Source organism: Hevea brasiliensis, chromosome 15, assembly GCF_030052815.1.
Source record: "Hevea brasiliensis isolate MT/VB/25A 57/8 chromosome 15, ASM3005281v1, whole genome shotgun sequence".
Lineage (NCBI taxonomy): Eukaryota > Viridiplantae > Streptophyta > Magnoliopsida > Malpighiales > Euphorbiaceae > Hevea > Hevea brasiliensis.
In genome coordinates, this window is record NC_079507.1 from 12,858,877 (window position 1) to 12,871,295 (window position 12,419).

Here is a 12,419-nt window from a genome sequence, read left to right on the forward strand (position 1 = left end):
AAGGTATGGTTGTCAAATACATTCTCCATGAAAGACTTAGGAGAGGCAACTTATATTCTTGGGATTCGCATCTATAGAGATAGAGCGAAAAGAATAATTGGTTTATCCCAAAGTCTATACTTGGAAAAGGTGTTAAAGAGGTTTAACATGCTTGATTCCAAGAGAGGATTGTTACCAGTGAGACATGGTATCCACCTTTCTAAAGAGATGTCTCCAAAGACACCAAGAAAGAGATAAGATGGCCAGATTCCATATGCTTGGCTATTGGAAGTTTAATGTATGCAATATTGTGTACTAGGCCTGATATCGCATATGTCGTTAGTTTGACTAGCAGTATCAATCCAATCCAGTTTGGAACATCGATAGTCAAAAATATCCTTAAGTACTTGAGAAGAACTAAGGATTTATTCTTGATTTATGGAGGTGGAGACTTGCAATTGGATGGTTATACTGATTCTGATTTCCAATCAGATATCGATGATAGAAAGTCTACCTCTGGATATGTGTTCATTTGTAATGGAGGTGCGATCGATTGGAAAAGTTCCAAATAGAGCACGATCGCAGATTCCACTCATCGAGGTGAGTATATTGTCGCATCGATGTCGCAAAAGAAGTCGCTTTGGATAAAGAGTTCGTGATGTAACTTACATGAGTTCCTTCCATTGAGTCGCCAGCTCCATTACACCGTGACAATAATGGAGCAACATCATACTGCTAAGGAACCAAGGTCTCACCGTAAATCCAAACACATAGAAAGGCGCTACCACATTATCGAGAAATAGTTGGGCGAGGCAATGTAGCCATGCAGAAATAGCATCACCGAAAATCCAGGTGATCCATTCACTAAGCCTATGTCACGCACTCGCTTAGATCGACATCTTGAGAAGATAGGTCTAAGATATTATAATGAATGGCTCTAGTGCTAGTGGGAGATTGTTAGTAGTATGCCCTAGAGCATATCATTTAGTATGTATCTTGTATATATTTTTAATAATAAAAGGCATTTCCACTTTTCCGTTTACATAATATATTTATGTGTAATAGAAAAGGTCCATTGATATTTTGTTAGAAATATTATTCTTAAGTTGTTAAGAATATGAGTGACAATATTTCTAGCACAAAGTATCATAAATAGGTTCACAATCGAGGATACTTCATAATAAGGACATGACTTATCCAGAAAGATTGTATTCATGTTTGTTCCCAAGTTATTTATATGAGATATAAATAAGATGGAATGGTGAGTCTCATGCCATATAACAAACTTGATAGGCACTTATAAATGATAAGTAGGTCGAACTAAGGACACTTATGACAAGCACATGGAGTTTACTCTTGTCAATGTTTTGTCATAAATCATATCAGTGCATATAAACTTTAGACCTGAGATAGCACAGTTATCTTGTATATAGGTAGTTTGAGTTTGATACTGCTTTCATACTTGTACTATGTATGGGTATATGGGCATGTGTTGGCTCCTGCTAGTTATATATGGAGGTAGGTGTTAATCAAGAAGGAATCTATTCCTCTAAGTAAATAGAGATAAAATCCTATGTTCATTTAATTGTTCTTGATGTTTCAAGTTCTTGGCCAGGATAGATAGATTTATTCAGAAAAGAGTTTCTGATGAGAAAAATCTTTTAATCAAGAACTGGAATTAAAAGAGAACATAATATTCATAGCAAATGGAGTTTGACATAAACCAAGAATCAAGCTTGAGTTGGGATTTTGTAACAGAGAGATTCTAGTGCATGGTAACATATGATTATAGGTTCATTTAAGGTAAATTTTATTACTAATTGGGTGGCCATGGCATGCTATGCTAGGTGTTAACCATGGTCTATGAGGTTCATAAAACGATTTAGAGAAATCATTTATGGTAAGAAAGAGTTCTGATGATATTAAGAGTTGATATCATGTCTCATTGCCAATTAGTGATGAGCCTAGTAAGTCACACACATACACAAGTTATCACCTATTTAAATATGATTTAATTAATTAATTAAAGAGTTTAATTGATTAATTAAATAGATTTGGTTTGCAATTAAATTGCAAAGTCCCTAGCATGACTTGAAACCAAATCTAGATTATTGGATGTGTAGTATAAATTAAATTTATATTTAAAGTGTTTAAATATGAATTTAATTGATGAGAAATTAATTAATAGAGATTAATTAATTAATTTATATTTGATATAAATTAATTAGAAGAAGAAAATAATTATTTTGGGTTAAGAACTCAAAATTAAGACACAGGGCATTTTGGTCATTTCATTAGTGACACGTGGTACCATGAGATGGTGACACATGGCATAACACATAAGCTTGCCAAATGTTTTTTTTAATCATGTAAGATGATTAAAATCAAGATTAAATATAGGTTTGACACTTGGCACAATGTGATTGGGTCACTTAAACCTAGAGCTAATCAAAAGGTGACATGTGGCTAGGGTTTAATGTGTTAACCTAGCTATTTAAGTGTGGTTATGAAAAGAAAACATAACCAGCAGCCTCTCCTCTCGATTGTCACGCCACTTTGAGCCTCTCCAGCTATTTCTCTTCATCTCTCATCAATTCAAAGAGATTAGCCATCAATCTCTTGAATTAAGAACACTAGAAATTGTTTCTAGTGTCCTGTTTACATCTCTAATCTCTTAAAAGGCAGAACTTGAATTTCTAATTAATAGAAAAGGCTTTAGAAGCTGTTCAAGGGCTGCCATAGGTGTTCTTGGTGTGGACAAGCTAGAGGGACAACATCCGTGTCCTCAAGATGAATCTCAAAGGCAGACACACGCAAAGACATCAAGAGGTTAGTGTAATCGTTTTTTATTTAATCTAGGGTTCTAAAATTAATCTGATTAATTTTAAAATCTTAAATAGCAAATACAGATCCAAAAACATATTAAAAGAGTTTTAATATGTTGTTTATCATTGAAATCAAATAGATAAAAATAAATCTTGCATGGTGCATGTGACCCTAGGTGAAAATTTTTGAATTCAATGGTATAATCTTGTGTTTTTCACGCTTCCGTTCCTTCAATTAAGAATATGAGTCACAGTATTTCTAGCATAAAGTATCATAAATTGGTTCACAATTGAGGGTACTTCACAATAAGGACATGACTTATCCAGAAAGATTGTAATCATGTTTATTCCTAAGTTATTTGTATGAGATGTAAATAAGATGGAATGGTGAGTCTCATGCCATATAACAAACATGATAGGTACTTAAGCATGGTAAGTAGGCCGAACCAGTGACATTTATGACAAGCACATGGAGTTTACTCTGGTCAATGCATTGTCATAAATCATATCAGTGCATATAATCTTTAGACTTGAGATAACACAGTTATCTTGTATATAGGTGGTTTGAGTTTGATACTACTTTCATACTTATACTGTGTATGGGCATATGGGCGTGTGTTGGCTCTTGCTAGTTATATATGGAGGTAGGTGTTGATCAAGATGGAATCGGTTACCCCAAGTAAATAGGGATAAAATCCTATGTTCATTTAATTATTCTTGATGTTTCAAGTTCTTGGCCAGGACAGATAGATTTAATCAGAAAAGTGTGTCTGATGAGAAAATATTTTTAATCAAGAACTGGAATTAAAAGAGAACATAATATTCATAGCAAATGGAGTTCGACATAAACCATGACTCCAGCTCGAATTGAGATTTTATAATAGAGAGATTCTAGTGCATGGAAACATATGATTATAGGTTCATTTAAGGTAAACCTTATTACTGATTGGGTGGCTGTGGCATGCTATGCTAAGTGTTAACCATAGTCTATGAGCTGCCTAAAATGATTCAGAGAAATCATTTGTGGTAAGAATGAGTTCTGATGATATTAAGAGTTGATATCATATCTCATTGCCAATTTGTGATGAGCCTAGTGAGTTACACACATACATATGTAATCACCAAGTTAAATGTAATTTAATTAATTAGTTAAAGAGTTTAATTGATTAATTAAATAGGTTTGGTTTGCAATTAGATTGCAAAGTCCCTAGCATGGCTTGAAACTAAATCTAGGTTATTGGATGTATAGTATAAGTTAAATTTACGTTTAAAGTGTTTAAATATGAATTTAATTATGAGAAATTAATTAATAGAGATTAATTAATTAATTCATTGTTGATATAAATTGATTAGAAGAAGAGAAATAATTATTTTGGATTGAGAACTCAAAATTAAGACACAAGGGTAATTTGGTCATTTCACAGGGTGACATGTGGCACCTGGCACTACACATAAGCTTGCCATTTGTCTTCCAATCATGTAAGATGATCAAAGTCAAGATTAAATCTAGTTTTGACACTTGGCATAATATGATTGGGCCAATTAAAATTCTGAGCCAATCAGAAGATGACATGTGGTAAGGATTTCAAGTGGTGACCTAGCTATATAAGGGAAAGGATGAAAGAACAAAATAACTAATCTGATTTCCTCAAAGTGGTGCCACCATCCTTGTTGTCTTCTTCATCTCTTCTTCTTCATCTCTCATCAATTCAAAGAGAGTTGCCAATATTCTCTTAAATTAAAATTGCTAGAAATCGTTTCTAGTGTCCTATATACATCTATAACATCTCTAAAGGCAAAACCTTAATTTCTAATTGATTGGAAAGGCTTGAGAAGCTGTTCAAGGGGCTGCCATTGGTGATCTTGGCATGGACAAGCTAGAGGGACAACATCTGGGGTCCTAGGTGCTTCACAAAGGTACCAAACACAATTTTAGTGCATCAAAAAGTTAGTGCATATGTTCTTGATTTAATCTAGGGTTTTAATAAATTAATCTGTTAATTCTAAAATCTTAAATGGCAAACATAGATCCAAATACATATTAAAAGAGTTTTAATATGCAATTGAACACTGAAATCAATAGATAAAAATTGAATCTTGCATGATGTATAAGACCCTAGAAGAAAATTTTTGAATTCAATGTTCTAAACTAATAATTTTTCATGCTTCTGCTCCTTCAATGATTTTTAAACTTAGTCTCTATATTTTAATTTCATTAAACTTCTGGTCCATTACTACAAAATTATCTTTTTAAAAACACAGGCCTAGTCTAAGAATACAAGTTGTGGGGTTCCGACACCAGAATTTCTCAGAGCTAATATCGCAAGCCCTGGAACTAGAAAGAATTGAGAATGAAGGAACAGTTAAAAAGGGTGCAGAAGAGAAAGAGAAAACTAAAAAGACTACTAATCAAGCTCCTGATAGTGGGTCAGGAAAGAGGAAACACTTTGGAGGATTTAGCTCGCGCGAATCGGGTAGAGGTAGATCTTCTAGACAGAAATCACCCTGATTTGTGCAGCAAACTCAGCAGACACCATAAAATACATTGTTGGATCGACTTTGTGAAACTTGTAGTAAACCACATAGTGGGGTATGTTATAGAGCCATAGGAGCATGTTTTAATTGTGGAGGGACTTGTCATTTTGCTAAGGATTGCATAAGTCCACGCCGTTCTGGATCATTTACTACGTCAGAGGGATCAGCCCAAGTTTCTACCCCAAAGAGTTCACCATCAGTTAGTAGAGGCAGAGGCAGAGGTAGGGGTAGTACACCTAGAAGTCAGAGTACTGTAAATCAGCCAGAACAAGTTGATGCTCTAGCTAGGGTATACACTATGCGGCAGAGGGGAGAAAATGAGACTTTTGATATTGTTGCTGGTACTTTCTCAAATTTTAAGTAAGATATAAATATGTATTGTTTGACCAGGGGTCTGCACACTTTTGTGTTAGTGCCAGCATTGCTTGCTTTTCAGTTGTCCCTTATATAAAAGTAAATTTTGATATGTTAGTGACTAGTCTTTTTGGAATTAGTTTTGGAAGAATTTGCTAGCGAGAGACATCTCCTTAAATATGATAAATTATTGCATATCGATAGATAAAAGAATTATGGAAGTAAAAATTTGAATAGTTGGTTTAGATGTAACAAAGAAATATTACAAAAATTAGCAAGATTATTGACTAAAATGGTCAAAGGACCCATGATTAGATAAATAATTATAATATGACCACAATGGTCATTTTATAAGGAAACATGAATTGAAATATTAGACAGAACGATAGTAAGAGAATATTAATGTTATACAAACAAATTAAACATTATATTAGGTTGTTAAAAGTCTTACGTAAACTTAAAGGAAAGAAGATTATTTGATTATGTAGAAAGAAGAAAAACTAAATTCTCACTCCATAGGACCACACAAAGTCCTAAAAAGAGTGGATTTGTTAGCATATAGAATTGCTTACTTCTAAAAAGTGAAATGAATTTAAATTCAACGTATGATGGGGAAACTCATAAAGATCTTAGCACATGAGGTGAAGCAGGTGAGAAATAAATGTATACATTTAGTTAAGGTATTATGGACCATTATTCAGATTATGAAGCTACATAAAAATATATGAAAAACATGAGAAAACAAACGTATAACTATTTTAGGATGGATATTGGGAAAAATTTCACTGACAAAATTTCTTTTAAGGGGGAGAGAATTGTAATACCCCTATATGCATAGCTATGTATAATTATACTGTTCCAGTGATCGGTATCTGTCCCAACAATTAAGGGGATTAGAACCACAATTAAGTAACCTAGAAAAGCCCTGAATGGAAATAAATAGTGATTACTAGATGGTAAAGTATAAATAAGAAGAACAAAGCATAAAAAGTTAAATGAGCCGAGGGTCACAGTGATGGGTGACCTTCCCAGGAAGTAACTGCGAGGTCAGTCCTAACCCTAATTTGAACAAAAAATTGTGACACCGCAGTCCTAAGGACTATTGTGAACCTAGTGGAAAGAGAAAATCACAGACAAGAGTTGATAAGTAGGTTAAATAATTAGGTCAGGGATCCGGAAGAAATATCAAATTACTTGTAAACTGGATCAGACCGACGATGGGCAAATTGGTCAATTCACCCCTAGAGGTGACTCACGACCTAACTATCCAATAAAATCGGAGAAATAAAAATTTCTAAATATAAAATTAAATTAAAGAACTATGGAAAAATTTAAAGAAAAAGAAAAAGGGAAAAGAAATGAATTTATTACATCATTAGAGTGACATCATGTATGATGTCAAAGTGAAATTTATTTTACCCAAATTTTTTACTAAGTCAAATTAAGTATAATTAGACATAAAAACATAAAAAAATTAGAAGAGAAAAATCACTTCTTCTCTTCCAACCAGCCAACCAAACCACCATTGTCTTCCACCTCCATGGTTTCCTCCATTAACAAGCTTTTTAAGCTTGAATAACTTGGTTTTGTCCCATAAATTCCAACCCTAAACCTCCAAAAACTTCTAATTCACCATAAAAAAGAAGATTGAAGAAGAAGAAGAAAGGAGAAATTGAAGGATTTGAGCTAGTGGAAATTAAAAAATTGAGGTTAGTAATTTAAATTGAAATTTCTAGTTTGATGCATATGTTTCTAGTTAAGTTAACTTAGAATTTAAGTGAAAATTTAAACAAAACCATTATGGTGGACAACTTGTAAAATTTGGCCAGCATTAAGGGGGACTAAAATTGTTTGAATTTGATGGAATTAAAGTGGTATAAAAGTTGAATTAAGTATGCAGAATAAGGTGATGCACTTTAATTTCATTAGTTGAATGAATTGTTTAAATTAGGGTTCTTGAGTTCTTGAAATTGGGAGAAAAATTGGAAGAAATGGTCAATTGATGCAATTGACCCTAACTGAGGTTTGAAATGCTCATTTGGAGTCATTTGGAATTTGTTTGAATTGGTAGAAACTAAATGCAATTCGGATTTGTGAAGGGTCCCAACCTGGCAGATTAATCTAGGTCCTTTTCAGGGACTAAAACTAAAATTCTACTAACCCAATTGGTGTGAGGCCAATTGGGAATGAAATTAGACACATAAAGACATAATTTTCATTTAGAGACCATCCTTAAAAAATGACATTTAGATAGTGAATAATTATGTCAAATCTAGATATTGTGCACTGTCACTGTACCAAAATGACCAAATGAATGTCTGTTCATTTGGCCATAACTTGAGCTAGACAGGTCCAAATAACTAGATTTTTATGGCATTAGAAAGGTATGACATAGCACTACAACTTTCATGAAGAACATCAACCCAAATTCTGCCCATAACAAAGTCATTTTGCCACCCAAAGTTGGTTGTTCAAAATTGTCAAAACCAATAAAGTGCCCAGAAGTTCTGGGTAACACCAATCCGGCTTGTCTTAGTAAAATGCCCATATCTTGGGCTACAAAACTTCAAATGAAGTGGTTCAAAAGGGAAATTAAAATTAAGACAATAAGAAACAACGTTTATGAAGAATGCTTAGCCAAATTTCCATAGTAACTAGACCAATGGAACAGTGAAAAATAGGGCACCAAAACTAAAAAATTGAATTTTCTCTTAGGAGACTTAGAAATTGAAACGGCAACCAAGACCAACAAATTAGGCACTCAAAATGTGATATATGGGTATAATGAGAATTGGTATACCTATTTAGTATGGAAAAATCAATATTTTGACCCAATAGTCAAATGAATAGTAACCACTATAATCAAGAACACAAAGAACTCAATTTATGGGATTATATATGTAAAGTTTAAATGCAAATTTTAATTGTTAAAATTATGGTTAAATATAATTTGAATAAATACTAAAACATCTTAATTGTGTGCTTCAGTGGAAAAAGGGCCTTCCGAGGAAAGGAATCGACAGGAGTGAAATAAGGAAAGACTAATTATGAGGTTATGCATAATAAACTTATTTAAGTATTTCTTATTGAAATTTGATTTTGTATGTAATAGGAATAGTTTTTAATTATTTTGGCTTTGGGAATTTTATTTGGAAATTATTATGTTGCCTACTTTGTAAATGGAAATTTTGAGGTAAAATGTGACTTGTAGTCTATATGAAATATTTAAATGTTGTGATTTGAAATTGTTTTTGATTTACACTTGGCATGACAGTCCCTTACTATGTTCCTCCTCCACTTGTGGGGTTGAGTTTGATATTTGATCATTTTCCCTCCTTCTCTAGCTTGCTAGTCTGAGGTGAATTTGGATGACTACTCATATAGTTAGCTAGCCACCTCCCTCATTGATTTCGATTAGTGGGGTGAGTTTGCATTGTTGTGGTGTACAACACGGCATGATCGAAATTTTTGTGTCATGGCCTAAGTGGTGTTATTGATTGGCAACACTGTGTTTATTAAATTGTTTGACTAAATTTGTGTTATAATGAGCTTTGGAAATTATGAAATGAAATTGTGAAATATTTAAAATATGATTTGAAATTGTGAAACATATTTATAAAATGTTTGAATTATAATTTGTTAATGCTTGTTTTATTTACAGTATTTGAAATTTTATTGTGTACTACTGAGTAAATTTATACTCAGTGATAGCTTCCTTTGCTGTTGCAGATAGGGGCAAGGAGAAAGCAGCAGAGTGAGCTGCTGTTGATAAGAGTACACTGACTTTTTGTACGGATATTTATTTATACCCTTGTAGCTTAATTTTGATGTAAAAATATAATGTTCATATGTATTAATGTAAATTGAGCAGTTATACAGTACTTTTTATAATAATATTATTTTTGAGATTTTATGTTTGTAAATTCAATTGTGAATGTACATTTAAATATTTTAAATGCAGTGTGAATGGGTTTATTTAATTATTTTGAAAATACTATGAATTGTGGAGATTGAGTGGATTTGTGTTGATTTGAGTTATTTGGTGGTTGACATTTGTGAAGTGAATTATTTGGAAGTGCTTTTCTACAGGTGAAATTTATGAGTTTTTTCAATTACAGCCAACACTCTGCCGAATTTTTTACAAAATTTGCGGAAATATAGAATTTTTCAAAAATTTTACCTAGCCTTTAAAAATTAATTAAAAGTTTTTAATACCTGTTAAAAGTGCTCGCCACCTTCAAAAAGTAAGAAAATTGTTTTAAAATCCTTTGCAGTATATTTAATGGGTTACCAGTAGGCAAAGTACGGTAATTTATTAAGTGTATTATGGGATCATGTTAAGCCTTACAGAGGAGTAAGGTGTGACACACCTCATGCTCCTATGTAGCCTCTTGGCCTGAATGATGGTTCCACAACACTTTTATTAGAGGTATCTGCTTGTTCCTCACATGCCAAGATCCTTATGGGCTATTCATCATATGTCCGGTCTGGATTCACCTCAATCTCCTGTACTAGTAAAATGTGAGAGGGGTCTGATCTATACCTCTTTAACATAGAGACATGTAAGACATTGTGAATCTTTTTAACTCTGAAGGTAATGCCAATCTATATGCCAATAGACCCACTCTTTCTAGAACCTCATATGGTCCAATGAAGCGAGGACTTAATTTCCCCTTTCTACCAAACCTCATGATCCTTTTATATGGGGAACTTTTAGGAACATTATGTTACCCACACTATACTAAATATCTCTTCTCCTTATATCAATGTAGGACTTCTGTCTGTCCGATGCAACTTTGAGTCTGTCTTTAATGAGCTTAATATTTTCTTTTGTTTGTTGCACTAGTTCTGGGCCAATCAACTTCCTCTCACCCACTTCATCCTAACACAAGGGAGTTCTACACTTTCTGCCATATAGGGCTTCATATGGAGTCATTCCAATACTTGACTGATAGTTGTTATTGTAGGCACCGATCAGTCCACTGAAATTTCACATCCTTCCGAAGTAGCTTAGTCAGTGGAAATGCTAGCATGGAGAATCCCTTCACAAACCTTTGGTAGTACCCGCCTAAACCAAGGAAACTATGAACTTCAGTGACATTTTTGGGTGGCTTCTAATTAAGAATGGCTTCTACTTTGCTAGGATCCACTTGGATACCCTCTGCAGATACAATATGCCCCAAAAATGTAATATCCTTCAGCCAAAACTCACATTTCGACAATTTGGCATACGACTGTTTCTCCTTTAAAATCTATAATGCTATCCTCAAGTATTTGTCATGTTCCTCTGTATTCTTTGAGTACACCAAAATATCATTAATGAACACCATTACAAACTGATTAAAATATGGCCCAAAGATAGTGTTCATCAGGCCCATAAAAACAGTTGGAGCATTAGTCAACCCAAATAACATCACTAAGAATTCATAGTGGCCATACCGAGTCCTAAAGGCAGTTTTAGGAATACTCTACTTTTGCACCCTCAACTGATAGCAGCCCGATCTCAAGTCAATCGTGGAGAATACAGTTGCGTCCTTCAACTGATCAAATAGATCATCAATCCGTGCCAGAGGATATCTATTCTTTATGGTCACCTTATTCAACTGTCTGTAGTCTATGCATAGACGGAGAGTACCATCCTTCTTCTTCATAAACAATACTGGTGCTCCCCAAGGTGACACGCTAGGGTGGTTGAAACCCTTATCTAGCAACTCCTACAATTTCACCTTCAACTCTTTTAACTCAGCAGGTGTCATCTTATAAAGAGTGATGGAAATTGATTCCACACTAGGCATAATCTCAATGTCAAACTGCAACTCTCTCTCTAGAGGCAATCCTGGCAACTCTTTAGGAAAAATTTCTAGAAAATCACATACAGTAGGAATATGTAACACCCCTATGTTTGATAGTGCATTTTATTGTTTCAGTGACCAGTGTCTGTCTGGACAGCTAGGATGCCTAGAACTACATCTAAATGTTAGTGACGAGACATAAAATAATGAAATACAAGAAAGGAAAATACAAGAAAAATAAAGGAAAAATAATAGCAATGAAATGTAACCAAGTTAAACGAGCCAAAAACCGTAGCGATGGGTAACCGCATCGGGAAGTTATGGCGAGGACCGTTGACTAGCCTTGGACTGTGGGGAACCCTGAAAAATATTTTTTAGACTTAAATAAACATCTATTGAAGTATAAATGTCATTAGAAATATCAAAGAAAAATTAATTAATTAGTATAAAGAAAAATGAGAAATCGAGAAAATGACAAAAGTCGGTGTTACCGAAAAATTGGGAATGCAACCCGAATAGGAGCATTGTGGTCAATTGACACCCCGAGTTGCCTTTTGACCTAAATATCCACTAAAAATAAATGATATTGCACTTAGGAAATTCCATAAAAATTAGAAGTCAATTACATAGAATAAATGAAGGAAATCTAAGGGATGTAATTAAAATTAACTAAAGTTGATTATTATAATGCTTAGGATGATTAGTGGAGCACTATGGGATTAAATAAACCTTTAAGTGGACAGATGTAAAAGCCATTTGGGATAGAAGATGAATTCATCTTCAACCTCTCAAAACAATGGCCGAATGGAACTCCATGGCCGAAACATGAACAACCACCATGCACCTCCATTCAAGCCCTCATTTTACCTCAACTTCTTCATTAAAGCTTGCCTACACAACTTGGTAAAGAGATTGGCAACAAGAAGGAAGGATT